The sequence below is a fragment of the Oryctolagus cuniculus genome, chromosome 6 (assembly GCF_964237555.1).
Source record: "Oryctolagus cuniculus chromosome 6, mOryCun1.1, whole genome shotgun sequence".
Lineage (NCBI taxonomy): Eukaryota > Metazoa > Chordata > Mammalia > Lagomorpha > Leporidae > Oryctolagus > Oryctolagus cuniculus.
This window is the reverse complement of record NC_091437.1, coordinates 25,247,123-25,264,912: the sequence shown is the minus strand read 5'-3', so window position 1 is coordinate 25,264,912 and position 17,790 is coordinate 25,247,123. Positions and strand designations below refer to the sequence as shown.

Sequence of the window (17,790 nt, the reverse complement as noted above, 5' to 3'; positions counted from 1 at the left end):
GCTTTCTGTGTCCATGTTGCTGTTACCTCCATTTGGAAACATCTCTAAGGTTCCTTCTGTTTCAGTGAAAAAGGTTCTCATTTTTCAGTGTAGCTCCAGTTCATCTCTTTCCTGGAACTTTACTCAAACTCTGAGACAGGGAGCTGCGGCCTGGCCTGTGCGCTGTGCCTGTTTCTAACGCTCTTGCAGGCAAGGGTTGTGCCCTGGCTTGCTGTGTGACTGTCTGCAGATGTCTTTTGCCTACCTCAGGGGTAGGAGACCACTTGCCTCCTCTTTGGTTTCCTGGAGAGGAACAAGTAAGGGCCTGTTGGTTGCAGAAATCAAAAGAACCACTTGGTTATGCTAGTGGCAGGTGCTTGTGTGGTGGCCATTGCAGAGTTTGCCCCAGGATGGTGTTGTTTGACAATTGGAGGTTCATTACGTTGTTAGTGTCAGTACTAGTCTCAGCATTGCAGGTTATACTTTAATTTTAGAATTTATTTTAAAAAAGTAAAACATAAAATCACCATTTTCGTCGTGGAACGTGCATTCTGTGGCAATACGTACATTCATGTGGGGCCCTGTGACCAGCAGCCGCCTGCAGCAGTGTTTGGTCCAGCACAGTACCCCTGGGCTCCCAGCCGCTGGCAGCTTCCTGAAGCCTGAGTGCCTCTGTGGCTTGGATTGCTCGGAGGACCTCACAGGAGTGGAGCTGTATGGTTTTCGACCTCTATTGTAGCTGACCTCTTTCACTGGGCTTATTGTCCTCAGGCTTCCTCTGCGGTGTAGCTCGTGTCCTGATCGCCTTCCTTTCAAAGGCTGAGAAAAAGAATGCTCCGTTGTGTGCATGAATCGCATTTTGCTTACTCTCTCATCCATTAATGGACACTCGGGTTGCTTCTGTCGCATGGCCATTGTGACTCATGCTGTAGTAAGAATGGGAGTACATGTATTTTTCAAGTCCCTGTGTTCATTGTTTATGGTTGGGATATGCCCCCAGAAGTGCGGTGGCCGGCACACACGGCAGTTGCATGTGTGAGTTTTGGAGGGAGCTCTGTTTTGATCTCCACAGCATTCCTGCCTGCAGTGCACACGTGCTCCAGTTTCTCCACATCCTGGCCACCACTTGCTGTTGCCCTCTGTTTTCTCTCTTGCACTGGCTATCGTTGTGGGTGTGAAGGGCAGACAGCTCTGCAGGGTTAAGTGCCCTGTCCAGACTCCAGTGGCTGGCAGGTGACGGAGCTGGTCCCCAAACCCAGCTTGTCTAGTTCAAGGTTCATGGACTTCATCGTGTCCTGAGCTGTGAAACACTCCAGGGCTACTGAGCAGCCCATAACAGAGAAACTCTCCTGCAGTGGTCTAAACAGCCGGGGCTTTCTTCGTAGGCACATCGCTGCTCTCCTGGTCCCAGAGCTCACCAGCATCTCTGACTCTCGGGGTCATTCCTGGCTGCCAGCATCACTTCTGCGATAAAGGTGCAGGAAGGGCCGGGCCAGCTGGGACGTCTCTCCATAAAATCCATGTGAGAGCTCTTGGGGAGGCCCTCACAGCTCCCACAGACGCTGCAGGGGAAGAGCCAGGGCGTATTGTGATCTCCCTGCAGAAGGGAGGCCGCACATGGGTGGCTGGCTGGCTCCGTATCCCCTGCGGTGAGAGGCAGCCCGGTGGGGGGAAGGGGTCTTGCTTTGCAGGGGCTTTGTTGGCAGCCACTCAGCAGGGTGCCCTGGTGTGTGTTTCTAGAGAGGAAGCCATGACTTGCTCCTTCCTACTTAGAATTCTAAAGCTGAGGGGAATTAAGCTCTTCTGTCTCATTTTAACTGGAAACAAATTGTACATCATCATCTTCTCCGACTGATCTTTTATCTGTTAGGTTGTAACTGCGTCTTCCATGGACTTGCTCAAGCCTCCTCATACAGTAATAATGAAAATCCCTGGAACGGTGGATAAAAGAGTAAAGGAAAATCATGTCGTAGATTATACCGGGCTGTTCAGACATGCTTCTGCTACCCTGGGAGCCTCATTGCCGAATCCCCCGGACCTAGTATAGTATAGGGCCTGGAACTTCATAGGCAAAATAATAGGAGATGGCAGAACTGGCTGGAGCATCTTTTCATATTGCAGTGATGGAAAAGCTTCCAGGACACCCAGCTTTGCTGGCTGAGGCAGAGAGAAGCTGTCTGGATTGACGGGTGAGAGCCGGTAAATTATCCTGTTTACCACATGTGAAGAGAGCCTTCATTATACTCAGTAATAACACTATAGGTATTGAAAGCAAAATTTAATCCCTAGTAAATACACTGCTGGCAGAAATCAGTCAGCTAGCAATGCCACCGTCTTAAGATGGAGCACCTGCCACATGACTCCATGTGCTGGGATGTTGAACACAGCCCTTGCGATGAGATGAGAATCTTATGTCTTTCACCCTTATCAAAAATTGTTGAGGGCTGCCCGGGGGAACAGCCGCTGCTCACTAGCCAGTGTTTTTCTGCCCTCCTAAGGACGTGGCTGCTGTGGGTAGGGGTGGACACACGTGTCCAGCTGTTCCAGGAGCAGGTGCATCTTGGCAGAGTCCACACATGCTGGCTCCTGCACTCTGCAGAGTGTACATCAACTCCTTCGTATTTCTGCCACAGCCTGGTGAGCCTGAAGTGGCCAATCCAGGATCTGAATCCAGATCTTTGGTCCCATGATGTAGGTTTCATCCTCTTCTTTGGGTGATGGGGAGTGGGCTCTCGGGGCTGGAGTGAATTTGTTGTTGTTGGGGGCTGCAGTTAGGAGTCCAGGCTTCAAACCACGGCTTCCCCAAAGGCAGAGTTCAGGAAAGGCTCTTAACTTCTCCAGGCCTTAGTGTGTTCATCTGTTAAATGGAGAGGCTGCTACCTCATAGGTTTCTGCTGTGTGTGTAGGGGATGTGCTGGGTGACAAGGACAGAGCCCTCAAAGGGTTGAACTGGTTCCTGTCTTCCTGAAGCTTCCATCTGGCAGAGGAGAGAGCCATTAAACAGATAATTATCCCAGTAAATATTTCCTTAAAGAGTTATTTATTTATTTGAAAGGCTGAGCAACAGAGAGGGAGAAGGAAGGAGAGAGAGATCAAGATCGATTTTCCTTTGGCAGGTTTGCTCCCCAGATGTCCACAGTGGCTGGGGCTGCAGCATCAGCTGGGCCAGGCTGAAGCCAGGAGCCTGGAATTTGATGTGGGTCTCCCACATGGGTGGTAGGTGCTGAAACCCTTGTGCTATCTTTCTCTACCTTCCAGGTATGTTAGCATGGAGCTGGATCGGAAATGGAGCGTCCAGAACTTGAATCATTGCTCCAGTATGGGATGCCGGTGTTGCAGGTGGCAGTTTAACTTGCTGTGCTGTGACAGTGGCCCCTCTCCCCCCAATTCAGTATTTACTTAGAGTGGTGACAGGTGCCACAAAGGAGAGCAACAGTGTACTAGGACTAGGTAATGAGACACCTGACAGGGTGGGGGTGTGGGGGAAGCAGTGAGCTGGAAGTGCTTCACTGACCGCATTTCCTTACTGAGAGGTGAAGGAAATGCAGGGATTGAAAGAGAAAGCCAATGAGGTGCATGTGTGTGTCACAAAGCTACTCCCAGAGACAGAGCAGCTGTCGGGACCCTGCTGCAACGCGGGCCCTAAAAGGAAACTGATCTGTGGGAGAGGGCATGTGGCTGGGGGGGAAGTAGAAAGCCTGCTGGAGATGGAGGAAGGGGCCACGTGGCCACGGTGTGGTGAGTGCCCTGTGGTCTGGTGTGGGGAGCAACTCGGACTAGACTAAGTTACTGGAATTAAGACTTATTCTATGCATATGCTCTCCCACAATATGGCGCTGAGAGAAAGAGACCAAACAACCTCTACACAGCTGCCTCATCAGTTTGACAAGCTGCAGGAGCTGATCCTGCTCCTGATTGGAGGAGAGCAGCGTACTCGGCGTGTGGGTAGCAGAGTTGGGATTGGTGGAAGAGGACTATAAAGGAGGAGAGAGACAACATGCACCAGGAACACCTGAAGGAACACCTGAGCAGCCCCCAGAGAGCCGGCCGACGGTGTGCCGCTCCTCCGCAGAAGCGGGGAAAGTGGCAGGGGGAGCCGCCCCTCCACGGAGGTGGAGGGGTCGGCAGCCAACCTGGGAAGGACCAGCAGCAAACCCGGGAAGGGCCGAGCAGACAAAAGAACAGCGCAGGGTCCTGTGTCATTCCTCCGCGAATGGGGGAGCGACAGTCTGGGTCAGTTCTTCAGTGCATCTCCCCTGCAAAGCCACCCCCAGTGTTTGCTTCACTCTGTTTTTTTTGTTTGTTTGTTTTTTATTTTATTTATTTATTTATTTATTTTTGACAGGCAGAGTTAGGCAGTGAGAGAGAAAGAGAGAAAGGTCTTCCTTCCGTTGGTTCACCCCCCAAGTGGCCGCTACGGCTGGCGCTGTGCTGATCTGAAGCCAGGAGCCAGGTGCTTCCTCTTAGTCTCCCATGTGGGTGTGGGGCCCAAGCACTTGGGCCATCCTCCACTGCCTTCCCAGGCCACAGCAGAGAGCTGGACTGCAAGAGGAGCAACCAGGACAGAATCTGGTGCCCCAACTGGGACTAGAACCCCGGGTGCTGGCGCCGCATGTGGAGGATTAGCCAAGTGAGCCATGGTGCTGGCCTGCTTCACTCTCTGAAGCTCACCCTGGAAGAGCCCTTCCGTCTTGTGTTAGTGTGATTTGCTGTCTTGGGTGTACCCAGTGTCTGTGCATCCAGGGGTGTGGCTATGGTCTGGGCATTGACTTGGATGTGGAGTGTTCAGGACTTGGATCCCCAAAGTCTCACGGTGATAGTTCTGAGAGGGTGGAAATGTAATAGAGTTGTGATACTTGGAGGTGGAGTCTTGGGGAAGTGATGTGATTGGAGCCCAGACTGAATGACGGGCATGCACTCCCTCTTGCCTTGTGGTGCTCTGTGCCAGCAAGAAAGCCGGCACCAGATGCTGACCCAGTGGACCCGCCCAGTCTCGGACTGTGGCCCTTCAGAACCATGAGCCAAAGCAAATCTCCTTTTTCCTTCCTAAGCAGCTTAGGAATTTTGTTGTAGCAATGCAGAACTAAGACATGGAATGTCCAGGCCTCTTACTGGTTCCCTCTGCATCTGAGAGCAGGAGTCAGTAATCTTATTGTCAGATGGATTGCAGTTGATGTGTAACAGGACGTTCCATAGCTCGTATGAGCTGAAAGCAGTGATCCAACACAGTGACAATAATAGGCGGCTGACATTCACTGATGAATGACTGTGGCTGTGGTCTTGTCACTTTCTTCTCTGGACACAGAAGCTTGGGCAGTTATTCTGAGGTCGTACTTCAGAGATGTGGCCAAGCCATGGTTGGACGCTGGCTGTTGGGTCCAGTGCCTGCCTTTGGAGTTACTGAGCCAGAATGAGTTTGTAGGAGACTTGGAATATGCCAGCAACTGGGATTTTGGTCATAATCTGTTTTTGTTTTTGTTTTTGTTTTCCCTGGGATGTACCTTTACAATAAAGAGGAAGGAACATATGAGAAGAAGAGGTTGGGGTTTAACCTATACCTTTTATTGCACATGGGAAATGTCTCTGAAGTGGCTTTAAAAAAATCTTAACATCACTTCTTGGCCTTTTGGCTAAGATCAAGTGTGAAAAATCTTAACAAATTATGTGAAAATGGCTTTCTGTTTCATAATAAAGCGAGTGTTTTACAATAAAAGAATTTGCACCTTCTGCATTTGCAGGTAAAACCTGAGTTTGAGGAAAGATGCACTGTGCTGTTTGGTGCCTCACCGTCTGAAGGGTGGAGTTGCATGTGGGTTCATCAGCTTTCTCAGACTTGCTCTTGGCTTCAGAAAATACACACACATGGAGACACCTGTGGCAGCACCAAGCAGGGTCTGCTCTTCATGGGGGTGGGTTGTAGAGGTGTTTGCTTGGTGGCGCAGGTGGGAGGAGTGCCCGTGAGCGGGAGGGAGAAGGCAGAGGGAGGTGTCTGTGCTGGATAGTCCGCCACGCCTCTGGCATCCGTAGTCTTCTGCCGTCCCAGTGACTTCATGGGAGTGCGGAAAATCACCGGGGCAGATCAATCCGTGCATTAGTAATAAATGTGTCTCCATTGTGCGAAGCCCAGTCTTAAGTGTGGTTTAAATATCAGCCTTGTGAAAGCATTTTGGAAGCAGTCAATAGAGACAAGGGGCAGCCTGACATCTGGGTATCTGTGAGTGTTGCTAAACTTTTAGAATAGAAAGTCTGTGTTGATAACAGGGAAGACTTTTTTTAAAAATAAATTTTATTGAGGAATAATAAAAATGCAATAAAATGTGTCCACTCAAAGTAGACAGTTTGAAATGTACAAGTGTATATTCCCAGGTAAATCCTGATGCAGTCAAGACTAGGACGTTTCTTATACTGGAAGTTTGTTTGTGCCCCTCTGCAGACAGTCCCAGGGACCCTGTTGGCTGTCACCCTGTGGGTGATCTTGCATGGAAATGGAATCATACAGTATGTAATCTTTTGTGTCTGGTTTCATTCTCGGAGCGTAAACGTCTCACCTTTCTCTATCATGCTGTGTGTGTAAGTAAGCCTGTTTATTGCTGGCTGGGTTTCTACACAGTGGACATTGCCTCCTCTGCGTGTCACCTGTTGCTGTACCTTTGTGTGGTGTCCAGCTTGCCATGAGCACGGACAGACAGAGCTTTTGTTTGCCATGTGTATTTACATACAAAGCTTTGGATTTCTCTTGGACAGGTAAATAGGAGTGCAATTGGGTGCTTTTTATGGATCCATGGAATAAAATAGAGAGTCCAGAAATAGGCCCACACAGATATTATCAGCTGATTTTTTTTAGACAAAGATGTCAAGGTCACTCACTAGAGAAAGGATAGGGTTTTCAGCAAGCAGTGCTGGAACAGCCAGATGTCTGTATCGAAAAACAAGAGCCTTGGCTCATGCATCACAACACATACAACAATAAACTTGAAATCCATTACACACCTGAATATAAAGGCAAAATGTAAACTCATAAAATTTTAAGAAGAAAATAGCAAGTTTTCATTACCTTGGGTCGGCAAATAATTTTCAGATAAGACTGAAAATGTTGATCATATAAAAAATTTATACTTCATCATCATTAAAAATGTGACTTTCAAAGTCCCCATTAAAGGAATGAGAAGATACAGGCTGGAAGAAAATATTTTATACACACACACACACACACGTGCGCGCGTGCACGCACACACACTCTCAAATGCACTTGTGTGTATACTGGTATATGTATATACACATACCTCAAGAAGTTCCCAGAAAATGGAATTAAAAGATTATTTGGGCATAAAAATTTGAAACTCATTGATAGTTTTTTTCACAATATGTGTTTTTCACAAACCTTTTGAAGACCCTTGATACATATGCAAGTGTGTGACAAATTACTAATATACAGGATATGTAAAGAAGTGTTAAAACTTTTTGAAAGACCAGTAGAGAAATGGACAAATATTTGCACAGAAACTCCACAGAGATATATAGGTGATTGATGAGCACATGAAAATATGTTAAAATCATTAGTAATCAGGGAAATGCAATTAAAGCCATAAGAATGTATTCTCTTACTTCCATAATATTGGCTACCAATTAAAAGCTGAGAACACCCAGTGTGGGTAAGGGTGTGGAAAACCTGGAATTTCCCCTCCTCCCCTCCCCTCCCCTCCCCTTTCCCCTCCACTGCCCTCCCCTTTCCCTTCCCCTCCCCTCCCCTCCCCTTTCCCCTCCCCTCCCCCTCCCCTCCCCTTTCCTCTTTCCCCTCCCCTCCCCTTTTTCCTCCCCTTGCCTCCCCTCCCCTTTCCCCTCCCCTCCCCTTCCTCCTTTCCCCTCCCCTCCCCTCCCCTCCCCTCCCCTCCCCTCCCCTCCCCTCCTTTCTCCTCCCTTCTCTTTCCCTTCCTCTCTTCCTCCCTCTCCCCCTTCTGTCCTTCCTTCCTCCCCTTTTTCTTTCCTTCTTTATTTCTTTTTTCTAAGATTTATTTATTTGTAAGAGTTGCAGACAGGGAGAGATCTTCCAGCTGATGGTTCACTCCCCAGGTGGCCACAAAGGCCAGAGCTGAGCCAGGCTGAAGCCATGAGCCAGGAGTTTCATCTTGGTCTCCCACATGGGTGGCAGGGACTCAAGCACTTCTTTTCCCAGGCCAGAGCTGGATTGGAAGTAGAGCAGCCAGAACAGGCGCTGGCGCCCATATGGGTGGCAGTTTTACCCACCGTGTGGCCATGCTGACCCCAGTACCTGGAGTTTCCACTGATGGCTGCTCAGAGTATAAAATGGTACATCCACTTTGGAAAAATGTTTGGCAGTTTCTTATTTGTATTACTTTTGATAGCCTTCTGACTTTTATTTCTCAATGAGTTGGTTTATAGCTCTTCAGGGAGAATGATAGATTTTCTCAAGTCCTGATTATTACAACCTTTGAACAGGATTTTAGAGCGCTATTACTTTTGTTCTTCTGCTTAACTCAAGGTTGTATCAAATGAAGCGATAGATACATTTCAGTCAGACAATTACTATGAGGAAAGCAGTTTATGTATATACACACACACACATATGGACATATACTCATATAAATATATATTAAGGATTTCAAAAATTTCATAGAGAAGTGTATTTTGATGGCAACATTCTTAAATTGATGCATTTTTTCATAATATTCATTACCACGAGCTCTATGGACACCCCTCATGTAACTAATACAGCTTCTGAGAAACAATGTAGTTACTGTTTCCAGAATTTTTTATTTCTTTTTTGTTGATCCAGGTTTCTACCTGGTATAGTATTCCTTCTGACTGAGGGATTTAAATTTTGTTTTGTAATGAAGATGTCCTGGTGATGAATTCTCTCAGCTTTTGTGTGCATGAAAAGATTATTTCAGCCTTTTTTTTTTTTTTATATACAGGCAGAGTGGACAGTGAGAGAGAGAGACAGAGAGAAAGGTCTTCCTTTTGCCGTTGGTTCACCCTCCAATGGCCGCCACGGCCGGCGCGCTGCGGCTGGCGCACCACGCTGATCTGAAGGCAGGAGCCAGGTACTTCTCCTGGTCTCCCATGGAGTGCAGGGCCCAAGGACTTGGGCCATCCTCCACTGCACTCCCTGGCCACAGCAGAGAGCTGGCCTGGAAGAGGGGCAACCGGGACAGAATCCAGCGCCCCGACCGGGACTAGAACCCGGTGTGCTGGCACTGCTAGGCGGAGGATTAGCCTAGTGAGCCGCGGCACCGGCAGCCTTAATTTTGAATGGCATTTTTGCTGGGTATAGAATTTTAGGTTGGCATTTTCTTTCTATCACTTTAAAGATGCTGCCCCTCTTCTTGGTTCTGTCAGGAAATGTGTTCTTGGCCTTGTCTTGAGCTATTTTTCCTCTGCTGCCTTAAAGATTTTCCTTTTGCTGTTGATTTTGAGCCATTGCAGTGTGATGCGCTTTTGGATGACTGGGATTCTTGAGTCAGTGGATGTATAGTTTTTAATCTACTTCGGCTGCTGGGAATTACCCCAGTGACCTGAGATTTGGGGAGATTTAGTAATATATAATTTTTCAGAGTTGTTAAGGTGACAGTTACGAGTGCCAGCTAATGTGTGTTCGTTCATTCAGTTGAATTAGCAGGGGCGTAGGTGGATATAGTTCTGTGTGAGTTTTCTTTCTTCTGGAAGACATCAGTGGCTGTCAGGGTCTGGGTTAGGAGAATGGGGGCCTCAGGTAGTCGGCCAGTTGGAGATTTCTCACTTGTGGCTTTGTGGCTCAGGGGTCTTTGGGGTTGAGCTCCACAGACACCATGAAGGACCTGTGTGAACAGAGAAGTAGCTGCCATCTGTCCAGGGAGTTTCCACAGTTCTATACAGCAGATGCAGAAGGCAAGACCCAGTTGTTGTCTGGACCCCAGGCATATCCCTCCACCCAGGGCAAGTGGCGTTCACAGTTGGCTCCTTAGCTGTGGACTTTGGGCAGCTGTACCAACATGTGTCTTGGGCTTCTCCTGCCCCTCACAAATCCTCTCTAAATATCAGCACAGAGGGTTACCAGCAGCACTTAACTGACTTGGAATATCTGATTCTTAGAATGGAAGGAGTCACTGACCTTCTATTCTAGGAATCCCAAAACTCTCATGTCCTTTCATGTCCTGCCTTCTTCCACAATGCAGGGATTATTCCTAAATCTCTATTTTCATGTATAACACATAAATACTTGTCTTCCTTGCTCACCAGGAGTTTAACGTTCCAAATAGCTTGTGTGCTCTAAGTAGAACTTCGAAGTACCACACTGTATCTTTTCTGGTTTAGTTAGAACTGTGCCAGCTCCTGAATTCGAATGCTTCCCTGGTCCTGGTTGAGTGCTCATTTGAGGACCCAGGACAAATTCAGAACCAAGCAGTTATGTGTAATGAAAAAGGCTTTGATCAGCACACACAGACGACACAGCACATCTTCATAAGGGAGTGAGGACATGCTTGACATCATCCATGACTCCGTTGACACCAGAATATGTGTCATTCAAATCCCTGGACTTCAGGGGTTAAAATCTAGTGCCTTGGGGACCGGTGCTGTGGCTCAGTAGGTTACTCCTCCACCTGCAGCACAGGAATCCCATATGGGCACCAGCTCTAGTCCCGGCTGCTCCTTTTCCAATCCAGTTCTCTGCTGTGGCCTGGGAAAGCAGTAGAAGATGGCCCAAGTGCTTGGGCCCCTGCACCCATGTGGGAGACCCGGAAGAAGCTCCTGGTTTCTGGCTTCAGATCGCTGTAGCTCTGGCTGTTTTGGCCATTTGGGGAGTGAACCAGTGGAGGGAAGACCTTTCTCTCTGTCTCTTCCCTCACTCTCTGTAACTCTCTCAGGTAAAATAAATAAAATCTTTAAAAAAAAATCCAGTGCCTTAGACTACATTTTATAATACTTCTCAGGAACCCAGAACACTGATTAAAGGAATTACTGAAAAATGCAAATCTATATTTTCTTTTCCCAGTGATGTAATTGGTAGGTGGACACATGGCCGCATCCCAATTTAATAAAATTGCTCCAGCAATAAATCATGACCAGAAGGGTATTTTCAATGTTTACCTACCAGCAAGGGGATGTCTTCTCTTTAATGCAGGGAAATGTAAACAGAGCAAGCATTTCTGTTTCTTCAGGCTCCAACATCATTAATAAAGATGTCCTTACTCTCGAAGGGAAGGGTGGTGAGCAGTCACATTTTTATTATTCTACTGAATAAGTGAATTTACCCAGCACATAAATTAGCAAATCCATTTTCTCCCTGCAGCACGCGTTGACATTTTCCTGCAGATGGCTTGGCAGAAGGGGAAGCTCGGAGGTGGCTGGTGACAAAGGGCAGGCGTGTCTGGTCACCGTCTTCCCCACCCAGACGTGCTGGCCAGCCCGCCCCTCTCCCCAGGCTGGGGATGCAAGGGGAGAACTGTGACTGCAGAGACTTAGAAGGACCAAGGGGAAATAGGAGAGGGGTCAAATCTCCCTCAACCCTTGGGATTGATTGTCGGTTCTTCACTGCTGAATTTGTTCATATCACTGGCGTTCTGCTGCATTTTCTTTCTGTTCAGAATTGTTTCCCAGTCGGAACTTCCTATGATGATCTTTACTGGAACTATTTGCTTGAGGACAGGCTTGCTGACCTGCAAGTACCCAATATTTTGTTGCAGACCAGACAGAGGCAAGATTTAGGGTTAAGGGGTGATTTTTGTTTTAAAAAAAAAAAAAGTCCCAGCTGAGAGAGCACGACTTTGTCATCCACGCACTTGGTGAACCCTTGTTAGCCATAAAGTAGTTATTGATGGGAGCTGGTAGGGCTGTTTGAGTTGTTGGATGTTTAGGGACTGCGAGGGGCGGAAGTTGGTATAGAGGCGGAAGGCTTTTAAACAGCGTTGTGACGTCTGCACGTGGCTCAGCCCCCTCCAAAGGTGCTGGCTTCAGAGAAGCCAAGATTGTCCCTCGGCTTGTGGGTGGAGGGCTGTGACCTGTGCTTGGCTGGGTTGGAGCTTCTTCCCCAGAGCTGCAAAGGACCAGATAGGGCAGAGAAGACCTGTGAGGAAGGCAGGGTGAGAGCGGCCTGAAACCACTAGGAGAGTGACTAGAAATCCCATGCAGCTGTCCACCCTAATTACTGGCTTACAACAATGGTTCAATGTCAAAATCAACTTTGAGATGAGAGACGTCAGTCAAATGACACCCTGGGGTGGAGGTGTGTTTTTTGGGTCATTTTTGCTTGTGATTTTTTTTTCTTTTTTGCTGGTCACCAATGAAAGAGAATTGCTGTTCGTATGTGCATCTTTTATGATTTGGAGCATGATCCTGGAGGAGCAATCTCAAGGTAGACTAGTGGTGCGTGCACTGGTCAGTGAGGAGCAGAGGATAGTTCTGTACCCAGTAGTGGACTGAGGAGAAAAGAAATCGGAACCAACGTCCTCATTTACACAAGGAGCAGGTAGTAGCTGCCCATAGAGGATTAAAGGGGGCGATGGCTGGGTCGTCGTGGGGTTGTGTCAAGGGAGGAGTAGACTCGGCTGTCTTCAGAGTGCCCTCTGCTCACCGACAGCTCTTCCTGTCCGATGATCAGAGGACGTGTCGGCTGTCATTTATTTCCCAGATGGAAGGGGACTCACGTTCTCTGTCCTTGCCTCCCACCACGGTAGGTGGAGAAGATTGTGGCACATTTGTCTCGTGTGCTCTGTGAAGCACGGCATCTCTTCCACTGTGCTCAGGGCCCGTGAAGGGCATTGCACACTCCCTGCCCGGGATCGCAGGCCCTGGGTGAGTGCCGTTGAGGTTCCCGGCTTCCTCTGCCGTGGGGGATTGGAGTTCATCCCGGTTTCTTTCTGTCCCGAGGACTGCTCTTCTGTCTGAGCCTCATGGGCTCCGAGCCAGTCGACGTGGATCCTTCCTGTTGGAGTAGGAACAACGTCTTCCAGGCAGAAGCTTTGTGCCTCCCTTGGACCCCTGCAGAAAGCACTGGGGACATCCATGCAGGTGTTTGCTAATTCCTTAAGGTCATGGATGGAGACATCTACTCTGATGGGCCCAGCTCTCTCCCGTGGGTCATCTTTTCCAGGCTGATAAGCTGCAGGATGGATGTCCAGGCAGTGTTTCCACTGGCCCAGCTGCTATAGAGCTACCCAACGTTCAGTTGGGTGCAAGGCCTCCTAGCCTCCAGAAATTGGATGGCAGTGTCAGCGCTGTGCCGGGCCCTTGTCAGTGCGGCTCTGACGTCACATGGGCAGCAGGGATGTAAACTCGTGCTCTCAGCGGCTGGAGATTGTCTGGGCTTTGTGGTTGGTGAGAGAAGAGCTATGTGAGGCCGCTGCTGCACTGGGCTCACGCACTCTGTCTTCATGACTCGTGGTTACTTCCCGCATGTCCCTGTGGCTTGGTTCATTGTTCCTCTTGGCTCCTGTCTGGAGGTCAGAGTGCAGGGTGTCTTTCCTTCCTCACTCCTGCTTGTCCTTGCCCCCTCTGGCAGCTGCCCAAACATTGGCTTTACAGTAGGGGGTGAGGGCTGCACAGGGCAGTGGGAAAGCATATGCAACCTTGGTTTTAGGTCTAAATTTTTTTTTCTGGAGAGGATGAAAGCTGTGGGATGATGTGCAGTGTCTGTATTCTGGAACATGGTATTATCTGTTGTGTTCATTTAACTTGTGGCAGTGCTGTCATTTGCATGGAGCCTCAGCAGGGCCTGGTTGTAGTTAGCTCCATTTTTCCGAGGCTAATGTGTGGCTGACGAGGAGATCTGACTCATCCACAGATAGCCCGCTGGGAAGTGGGGCGAAGCCTTGGGTGTCTTTGCTTTGCGACCAGGTCATTGGTTATACAGGAGGATCGTCTTCAGAAGCCAGTCCTGTCTTTGCTGTTCTTGAGGGCTTTGGGGCTCCTTGTGGCACAACTCTTGACAAACCAAAGAAGGCCCTGGTTTGGTGCTGCCTTCCTCTCCATCTGATCACAGTCTGCCCCAGCCGTGTGGGATGTGCCCCTTCCCGCCTCCTGCCCCGTGACCTCGCTCCACTCGCTTACTTTCTGTAGGTGATTGCCACTTGTCCTTCTGGTCCCAGCTCACGGCTTTCTGTGTTTGGGAGGTTTGCATCAGTCCCCGTGTGGGTGAGGAGGCTGTTGCGGCTGCTCACCTAGCACCCTGTGTCCTGCCTGCTGTCGCGGGGTGTGTCTGCATGTCCCCTGCTGGACTTTGAGGGCAGGGGAGGACCTGTCTTGTCCTCTGCTGGATCTTTGGCGGGGTCTAGTACAGGGTCCAGGCCCTAAGAAGGGGCGGGGGTGAAGACTGGCACCTGTGGAATCTGGCTGCCCCAGGGCGGGGTCTGCGTAGCACAGGGGCTCATGAGTGCAGTCCAGATGTACCCAAAGTGAGCTGCTTGGAGACGTTCCTTTCTGAGGCCCCCACACTGGCTGAGCTTGTCTGGGAGGCTTCCTGTTCTAAGGTTGACAGTTCTGCCTTTTCTACCTGCCACCTCCTCCTACAACCTAATTCATTGCTGCCTCTGTCTCTATGTGGGTGTCCAAAGAGGAAAAAGAGTCTCTTTTGTGCAGATGTGTCTGACGGTGGCTTGGGTGCTTGTCAGAGAGCTGGCAGGGTCCCCTCCCTCTGACACCTGAAGCTCGTGCTCAGAGGGTGTGCGTGCCGCCCGGTGCCCATCTTGCTTGCCTGCCCTTGGTGCTGTGCCTGGAGCTCTCCAACTGCGTGGGGGTGCGGCCTCCTCTTAATGCAGGTTGACTCCATTAAAATGCAGAGATATCTTTTGGGCCAATTATCCCATGGGCACAAAATGTGAGTTGTTTGGAATAATGAAACTAACAACAGAAGTAGACTGTGATAAACTGTGCGGCTAAGAGATGTTATCACAGAGCGGTCTCTCTTGTGTTCTGCAGCCAGCCTGCTTGGAATGTGTTAAAAAGGTCTGGTTGTCAGCATCAACCTACATCACCGTCAGTTTCCAAAGTCTGGCTCCCCCTAACATCTTGATCAGTTCTTAAAATTAATTATCGGGAACAAGTCAAATGATACCACAGGAAGATCCTTTGAAACCCCAACAGGCGCTGTGTTGCAGTTCCCAGATAAGGGGAAATGTGTCAGCTGGAAGATGTTGTAATAACCCAGCGGAGTGCCTTGATGAAGCGCCTGTGCGTGTGGGGTATCAGGAGCACGAGCATCGGGGGGTTGAGGGGGAAGGAGAAGGTATAACAAGGTCTGTGGAGCAATGATTCGGAACATGGTAGGACTGAAGGAGGAAGTGGAGGTTTCGGGGCTTGAGCCCTGGCCAGCTTTGTGCTGTACTAGGAGGCCCCTCATGATGGGCCACTTCCACGCCTTAGCATGTCTGTATCCCAGCCCAGGCCTTGCCCTGCCCGGGAATGTAGGAGGTACCTGGTAAATGCTAAACTGAGCGAAGCTGAATTTCCACTCAAGCATAATTTCCCCAGGGGCCAGATGTCTCTCTTGCTCAGCACTTAGACCTGTACCAAGCACTTAATAGATGTCGAATGATGGAACGAATGCAGAGCTGCACTGCACGGCCTTCTAACCTTGCAGAGCAGTATCAGGACATCAGAAAACGGATGCAGCCAGCCGAATAACGTCGCGAACACAACAGCTCGTCTTCAAAGAGCAGCTGCTGTCTGCTGTTCCCAGGGTCGTGTTTGTGATGTGCTAAGTGCCGTTAATTCACTGTGTGTTACAATGCTGCCGAGGTTGAGCGCGTTTAACCCTTATAAACCACCTGTGAGGTGGGCGCCACTGTCACACCATTTCACAGACAGGGACACACAGGTGTGCACAGCTGGCATGTGGCATACTGGGGCTGATTCTGAATGAGTAGGCCAGGCCGCCTTAGCCCAGGCCTGCCTGGCCCAGTTCTGTGGGAGCCTCGTGCCGGTGAACTCAGCACAGCCTCCTTGTCCAGGTGCATGCTGGCTAGCGGTCTGGGCTATCTCCAGAGGACTCAGCTTGCACCTTCCCCGTGCTACCTGTAGCACAGGTGCCTCCTGCAGTTACAGTGCAGAAAGGGAAAGCCCTGGTGGGCGGTGGGTGGCCCTATCTGGCTTTTCCTGGGTTGAGCCTGGGGTGAGTGGAAATTGTCCTGGAGCCTGAAGATGGCCCAGGTTCCTTCTTGGGAGCCCTGGGGGCTATGTTCAGAGGTGTGTGTTGGGGTGAGGTTTGGGAAGGAGGCAACTGACCCTCCATGACACAGGCTGTGCAGGGACTCTCCTCCCACTCTCCCAGTACGGAAGACATGATTGTCCTCGCCAAGGCTCAGAGAGGCTGTGAAGTGTGGACAGACTCCCACAGCAGCCGAGTGGTGCAGCTTGGAAGCCCCGACCCTGTGTTAGGCAACAATCCTTGTTCTTCTCTTGACATCTTGCCCCACCTCCTCGGGCTGGTGTCCTGTGCTGTTATGTGCAGTTAGGAAATGTTCGAATTGCAAGTGACGCTAAAGGTTGCAGTCGGCCCGGTAAAGCAGGTGGTGTTGCGGGAGGGTTACTATCTTCTTTGTTGGCACAGCGAGGAGTTGAAGGTCTTTCTCTGTTACCCTTTGTATCAAGGATGGGGTAGAATCAAAGGTCAAGTGTGTGGTCTCTGAGAAGGAGGCCAAGGCACTTAGAAGGACTCTCGTCCTTGAAATGGGGTTTGCAGGGTGTGCTGGTGCTCACAGCAGAGGCCTTTGGTCTGCCTCTCACTCTGTCAGTGTTCAGGTAGCCGAGGGTCATGGCTGAGCCCACATGGGAGGAAGTGCAGGTATCCTTCTCTGAGACCCTGTCTGTCTCCCTAATGCTTCTCTAGACCGGGTTCCTTACCTTGTCACCACTTCTCCTTGCAGGTGTGCCAGCCGCTGAGTGAATGCTAGGAGCCCAGGGTGCTGGCATCGTGGCACAGTGGCTTAACCCGAGGCTTACCATGGCAGCGCCCTGTGTTGGATCACTATTTGGAGAACTGACTGTTCTGATCCAACTGCCTGCTGATGCACTTGGGAAAACAATGGAATTTGATGTAAGTTTTTGTCCCTTGCCATCCACGTGGGAGACCCAGGTGGATTCCCAGCTTTCTGGTTTTGGCCTGGCCCAGTCCCACTTGTTGTGGCCATTTGGGGATGGAGCCAGCAGAGGGAAGATTTCTTTTTCTCTCTGTCCCTCTTTTCTCTGTCTTCCTTTGAAATAATTTTTTTAAAGATGTATTTATTTATTTGAAAGGCAGAGTTACAGAGAGGCAGAGGCAGAGAGAGATCTTCTATCTGCTGGTTCACTCCCTAAATGGCCACAATGGCTGGAGCTGGGCTAATCCAAAGCCAGGAGCCTGGAGCTTTTCCTAGGTCTCCCATGCAGGTGCAGGGGCCAAAGGACTCAGGCCATCTTCTGCTGCTTTCCCAGGCCATAGCAGAGAGCTATATCAGAAGTGCAGCAGCCAGAACTGAAATTGGCGCCCACGTGGGATGCCGGTCAGCCCTGGAGGCTGTGGCTTTACAGCACCGGCCAGCTGTGGTTTTGATCATGGCATCCTGTTAAGCCCATCAGTGCTGCCCCTTCTGTGTCTCTCCTGTCCCTTCCCTAATGTCCTCCCGTCTTGTGCCGTGGAGCTTCATGTAAAATCCCCTCTCCAAGAGGGAGAAGATCCATTCTCCTTGCATAGCAGCCATCTTAAACTGACAGCCATGGAGCTGAAATAAAGATGTCAGATCTGTTTTTCAAGACCACGAGATGGTATCCTGCCCCCAGTATTTCACTGATAGAGTCAAGCTGTAGATTCTGTGGGTTTGATTCCATTGCATTTTAGCAGCA

The 17,790-nt window shown here is 49.7% G+C and overlaps 1 protein-coding gene and 1 pseudogene across 1 annotated transcript in view; both read left to right on the top strand.

Moving 5' to 3' along the window:
* The window catches only part of SPOCK1 (SPARC (osteonectin), cwcv and kazal like domains proteoglycan 1), a 480,631-nt gene that overhangs the window by 67,619 nt on the left and 395,222 nt on the right, over positions 1 to 17,790 (top strand). The window lies entirely within an intron of this gene.
* On the top strand, positions 5,590 to 5,769 carry LOC127490813 (U2 spliceosomal RNA; annotated as a pseudogene).